Source organism: Schistocerca gregaria, chromosome X (genome assembly GCF_023897955.1).
Source record: "Schistocerca gregaria isolate iqSchGreg1 chromosome X, iqSchGreg1.2, whole genome shotgun sequence".
Classification (NCBI taxonomy): domain Eukaryota; kingdom Metazoa; phylum Arthropoda; class Insecta; order Orthoptera; family Acrididae; genus Schistocerca; species Schistocerca gregaria.
The window spans coordinates 861,862,558-861,869,602 of NC_064931.1; positions in this window are offsets into that span (position 1 = coordinate 861,862,558).

Here is a 7,045-nt window from a genome sequence, read left to right on the forward strand (position 1 = left end):
CCCCGGATTGCTTACAATTCTCCTAAGTAACTGATAGTGTGCCTTCCGTGAGAATTGTAAATCCGCTAGGCAAGTGGTGGCTTTTATTTTCCCTTTTGTGGCGAGCATTAACTTCGGACATTTATTGCAAACATTCCACTGAGTATTATTAGTCAGGGTGAAAGACAGTCTTCTAGGAACGTACCGTAGAGGTCGCCTCTGAACTGCTAAATGTGCTGTTAGAATAGAAAGATTTGCTTTCAATTAAACATAGTGAATTTCCAAGCGTTGCACGCGAAAAACTTTATTCAGTGTATATCAACTTGAAGTTTACACTTTCGTTTACAATCATAGTCCTGATCCCGCTAAGTAGAAGGAGAATATAAACTTTTCTTTCAGTGGGCTGGACCAGAATGTGGCCGTGCAGACTGGAAACTGAGGTCACTACGTTTTCCTTCGTTTTCCGGCTGACCACAAAATTAGTTGCCAGGCTCGCGTGGGAAAGACGGCGGACTGTAACAACTACTAACTTAAACATAATTCAACCACTCATTGACTTCGAACACTGACGGGTCGTTCGATGTCATCTGAGCAACATATTAAAATGGTTCAAATGGCTTTGAGCACTATCGGACTCAACATCTGAGGTCATAAGTCCCCTAGAACGAAGAAGTACTGAAACCTAACTAACCTAAGAACATCACACACATCCGTGCCCGGGGCCGGATTCGAACATGCAACCGTAGCGGTCGCGCGGTTCCAGACTGAAGCAACATATGCATCAGGGACATTACAACCCATCTAAAGTTGCGTAGGTTGACTGCTGGTGAGGTCGGCTGATGTGGCCGAGCGGGTCTGGGCGCTTCAGTCTGGAACCAGGCGACCGCTACGGTCGCAGTTTCGAATCCTGCCCCGGGCACGGATGTGTGTGATGTCCTTATGTTAGTTAGGTTTAGGTAGTTCTAAGTTCTAGGGGACTGATGACCTCAGAAGTTAAGTCCCATAGTGCTCAGAGCCATTTGAACCATCTGAAGTGCTGGTGATGTGATTGTAAATTAGAAACGAGAAAGGATCAAACACAGTTAAACCAAACACAGGCAGACCTCATGTACTAATGGACTCCCACCGAAAGCATTGCGGAGGGTGACTGTTAAAAATCGGACGAAATCAGCAGAAGGTAACACTTGTGAGATTCAGAGTGCTACCAGCATTCCAGACGTAGGGTTCTTCGGTGTTATGGCCGAGTAGTACATCGTAAGCCACACGTTTCTGTAACCAGCGTCAAACGGCGCTTGAGGTGGTGTAAAGAGCAATGCTAGTCGAGATTGAGTGACTAGAAAATGGTAATTTGTAGTGATGAATCACGCTATACCCTGTACCAATCCGATGGAAGGGTCTGGGTGTGGCAAATGTCTGGAGAACGTGACCTGCCATCATCTGAAGTGCCAACAGGGAGTGTTCATCAGAGACAATGATATCCTCAGGAGTGGCCCAGGAAAGTGTAACAGGACCGCCGTTCTTCTCCGTAAAGATAAATGATTTGGCGGACAGTGTGGGCAGCTATTTGCGGTTGTTTGCTGATGATGCTGTGGTGTACGGTAAGGTGTCGAAGTTGAGTGACTGTAGGAAGATACCAGACGACTTGGACAAAATTTACAGTTGGTGTGATGAGTGGCAACTAGCTCTAGATGTGGAAAAACGTAAGTTAATGAGGATGAGTACGAAGGACAAACATGTAATGTTCGGTACATTGTCGTGCTTCACACAGGCAAGTCGTTTAAACATCTGGGCGTAACGTTCGATAGCCATATGAAATGGAACGAGCACGTGAGAAGTGTGGTAGGGATGTCGAATGGTCGACTCCGGTTTACAGGGAGAATTTTAGGAAAGAATGGTTTATCTGTAAAGGAGATCGCACATAGGACGCTGGTGCGGCCTATTCTTGAGTACTGCTCGAGTGATTGGGGTCTGTACCATGTAGGACTGGAGAAAGACATCGGAGAAATTCAGAGGCGGGCTGCTTGATTTGTTACTTGTAGGATCGAAGAACACGTAAGTGTTACGGAGATGCATCGGAAACTCAAACGGGAATCCCTGGGGGGTAGGCGACGTTCTTGTAGAGAAACACTATTAAGAAAATTCAGAGACCTGGCATTTGAAGCTAAATGCCAAACGATTCTACTGCCGCCAACATACATTCTGCGTAAGGATCACGAAGATAAGATACGAGAAATTAGGGCTGATGCGGAGGCATTAGACAGTCGTTTTTCCGTCGCTCTGTTTGCGAGTGGAACTGGAGTGGAAATGACTAGTAGTGATACAGGGTACCCTCCGCCACTCACCGTACGGTGGACTGCGGAGTGACTATGTAGATATAGATGTAGAATGGTGTTATGGTAAAGTGGTTAGGGTGTGATCCCTTACTGCGTTTAAGCAAACGCTAAATGCTGAAGAATTTTACACCACTGTGTACTGCATGTTGTTGTTGTTGTGGTCTTCAGTCCTGAGACTGGTTTGATGCAGCTCTCCATGCTGCTCTATCCTGTGCAAGCTTCTTCATCTCCCAGTACTTGCTGCAGCCTACATCCTTCTGAATCTGCTTAGTGCATTCATCTCTTGGTCTCCCTCTACGATTTGTACCCTCCACGCTGTAGAGGAACAGTTCGGAGACGATTATTGTTTGTATCAGCGTGCCAACGCACGCTGTCCTAAAGCAGCATCTGAGGGGCAATGATTAGTGGTCAATAATATTCCTGAAACAAACTAGCCTGCCGGAAGTCCCGACATGAACCCAATAGAACACGTTTAGGATGAATTAGAATGTCGGCTTCACTCGAGAACTCAGCCTCCATCAGTACCTTCTCTGGTTCCGGCTGTTAAGGAAGAATGGGCTGTCATTTCTCCACAGACATTCACCCACCTCACTGAAGTGACCCCAGTAGAGTCAAGATATATTACAGTCCACTAATAGATGTCCGGATCAGTAGCCGACTGATCAGCATAGATGGCTGCCATGTGGAAGACCCACGTTCCCTTCCCGGTACAACTAAGGACTTTTCCTCGGCCAGATGACAATTGTGGGGTGCACTCAGCCTCGTGATAGCAACTGAGGTGCTACTTCTCCGAGCAGTAGCCGATCCACGGTCTGGAAAGTCTCCAAAACATCCGGTGTAGCGACCGTATGGTCCACCATACCCCATCCCCTGACTCTGCAAGGCACAGGATAACACGGCGATCGGGGTAGACATTTCTTGGGCCTTCACTACGTGGCTAGGTGCTCGTTACTAGGTTTCCGGATACTTTTGCTAATATACTGTATTATTATTGAAGTAAACACATACACAAAATGTGAGCTTTCGTAAAGAATATCATCTCGAGATGAATGTTTTAGTAACGCCAAATCAAGTGCCCATCCGAGAAAAAGGGATAACTTAGTGACAGAGCGAGTCAGAGCGTACTTCGGTTATCTGGCGACATATCTATGTTAACTCATCTTTAACGACGGCAGCCTCGCGGAGAGCAACGCGAAACCCCGAGCGCGAAAGGCAAAACAAACGACGACACGGCGATCACGTATCGCGCCGTGGAAAGCGGCGGAGCGTCGCGTCGCCTGGTGCCTTTTTGTTCTTTTGCAGACGGAGGAGAAATGAAGCGAGACGTTTTCTTTGGGCGGCCCAGCCGCTGAGTGCAGGGGGCTTATCTGTGGCCGCAGCGCGGGACAAGTGTTTTCTCGCCCGTGGCTTATCTGCTCGATCGGTGCAGCTGCTGCCAGCCCCGGCCGTTTCAACAAATATCTGCCGATGAAATGCTGACAGCTCCTGGCGCCTCCCCTCGCAGCGCAGCTGCTACCCACACACAGCGCCTCTTCCACTCACAGTTGGCCAACCTCAAAAATAACACAAAAATTTGTGGCCCCGAAGCACAAAAGATTACGATTCTTGGAGTGTTTCCGGTGGATAGAATGTTCTCTCAGTTTTGGAGCATCCGTCTGGGACATCAACTCTTCCTCTTGTGATACAGCGGCCTTGCCTTACGGATAAAGCCTCGCTAATTGAACCAGTGCAGAGGGAAAATGATTACCGTATGTGTACCCAAGTTTATAGGAATGACGTTCGGACTGTGCGCCGCACGATTTGTGTTAGTGTTACGACTTGCCGTCAGGTGCCGATACTGGCACAGCGACGCAGGGCTCAAACACCAGCATCACTATGCATTACACTCGCAGACAGTCAACAGCCGGCCGTGGTGACCGAGCGGTTCTAGGCGCTTCCGTCCGGAACCGAGCGACCGCTACGGTCGCAGCTTCGAATCCTGCCTCGGGCACGGATGTATGTGATGTCCTTAGGTTAGTTAGGTTTAAGTAGTTCTATGTTCTAGAGGACTGATGACCTCAGATGTTAAGTCCCATAGTGCTCAGAGCCATTTGAACCATTTTGAATTTGACAATCATCGTGGATCTGGAGAAGGTGAGCAGAGGTTTACTCGTAAACCTGTTTTGTGTAAACAACAGCAACAGTGCTGCTGTTCTTTGCGAGTATCGACGCATTAAGGGAATGCGCAGAGGTCCACTTTTCACACTGGCGTCGAAGAACACGATTCGAAAGTCCCAATTAACTGGGGAAGAGATCGACGTCAATTACGGCACAAATTGTTGAAGAAGCTACTGTTGACATGGCTGAGAGTTCTGTACGCATGTACGATCTCAGAGCAGTGCAAGAGCTTTGTCACGATAGCTAAACATTCCATGAGCCACAATCGAGTGGTGCTACCAACAATCGTGAGATGGTATCTCTGTTGTGGTTCTAGCCTGTCGTCGAACTGAGCAGCGTTTGTAGCCTGTAACGTAAACAGGGTACGCAGTTAACAAATGTTACCCTCTCATGTGAAAATTAAAATGCTTCTTTCGATGGTTAATTTGTTATTTCTCCTCTGCGTGTCCCTACTCTTGTTTCCACAAAGTTTCATTGGCCTACGATCACTCGTTTTTCATGGTGGCCCTCTCAAGTAGCGAAAGTACGATTTTACCCACTCTGTATATCGGCATCGAACCTTATAGCCATCTTCACTGAGAGTCAGTGATTGAGTTAGTTATTTACGCGTTCCATGGGTCGCTTTGTACACCACATCTTATTCACGTGCAACAAGCCAGTAAATGGAATCTTAATTTACAGATGAACTCATACATCAGACAACAATATTAATAACACAAGTGAGCGAGTAAAACCTTTGCGCTAAACGAGCTCCACGTTTCTAAATAAAAACACTTACATGGAACAGAAAGAACTGTTTCAGATTATTTCCAAAATTACTTTTATTATCTGTTAGGCATTTAATAGCATTGGGTAACTGATCACATATTTTGGCAGTAGCATTATTTACGTCTTTCTGAGCCCAAGTCATTTGTGAAAATGTGTACTGTGAAGCTGGATTTAAAATACCATCCTCCTTCAACAGCTATCTACGATATAATCGACGGTGAGCACATCTTATTTTTATGGCACGCCTTTGTGTAACGAAGATATTAGTTCTTAAAGATGTGTTACTACAGAATGCAGTTTCATACGATATTTCTGACGGAAAATAAGTGAAGTAACAGATTTGTCTCTCTCGATTACTCACAATACAATAAAGTACAAAAGTGTTTGAACTGATTTGTTTAAAAAGTTCCAAAATGGTTGTGTTTGTTTTATTAGAAATTTTAATTGTCATCAATAGCAGCAGTGAAATTTTTTAAGATTCTTCAATTCTTACTACAGTCGTTATGCTGAAAGAAGTTCCTTGACAGTTAAAATGGGCTTTGTACGACTGACCCACTCGCACGCCGCAGCCAAACTGCAGTTTTGTTTACGTTTCGATGGCCGGATCAGTGTTGCTACAGTGCTATACGATTATAGCTTTCAGGTAGTACTGACGATAGCTTTTTGCATCTTGTACATGATAACTGCTTACAGCGCTACCAGTTGTCAAAAATGTTTCTAGGCCTGCTCATGCATTAAATCACTGGTGTTGTTACCGACGATGTGCAAATTCAATATGACGCTATTTCTTAGAAATGAGACAGACAATTTGCAAACTTCCAGTCAATAACTTCTCTAAACACAATATTTACCATTTATGAGTGTTTAGTTGTCCAAGTGTACCTATTTGTATCTTGAAGAAATACACTGAAGCGCCAAAGAATCTCGTACAGGCACGCGGTTTCAAATACAGAGACGCAAACACATTTACATCCACATCTACAATCACATCTACATGGATACTCTGCAAATCACATTTAAGTGCCTGGCAGAGGATTCACCGAACAGGCAGAATACGGCGCTACGATCGGCAACGCCTATATAAGACAACAAGTGTCTGGCGCAGTTGTTACGTCGGTTACTGCTGCTACAATGGCAGGTTATCAAGTTTTATTTGAGTTTGAACGTGATGTTATAGTCGGCCCACGAGCGAAAGGGCACAGTATCTCTGAGGTAGCGATGAAGTGGGTATTTTCCCGTACAGCCCTTGAACGATTGTACCGTGAATATCAGGAATCCGGTTAAACAGCGAATCTCCGATATCGCTGCGGCCGGAAAAAGATCCTGCAAGATCAACGACGACTAAAGAGAATCGTTCAACGTGACACAAGTACAACCCTTCCGCAAATTGCTGCAGACTTCAATGCTAGACCATCAACAAATGTCAGTGTGCGAACCATTCAATGAAACATCATCGACGTGGGCTTTCAGAGCCGAAGGAGCACTCGTGTACCATTGACGACTGTACGACACAAAACTTTACGCCTCGTCAGGGCCCGTCAACTCCGACATTAGACTGCTGATGACTGGAAAAATGTTGCCTGGTCGGACGAGTCTTGCTTTTTAATTTTATCGAGCGGATGGACGTGTACGAGTATGGAGACAACCCCATGAATTCATGGACCCTGCATGTCAGCAGGGGACTGTTCAAGCTGGTGGAGGCTCTGTAATGGTGTAGGGCGTGTGCAGTTGGAGTAGTGATATGGTGCCTCTGATACGTCTAGATATTATTCTGACAGGTGACACGTACGTAAGCATACTGTCTGACC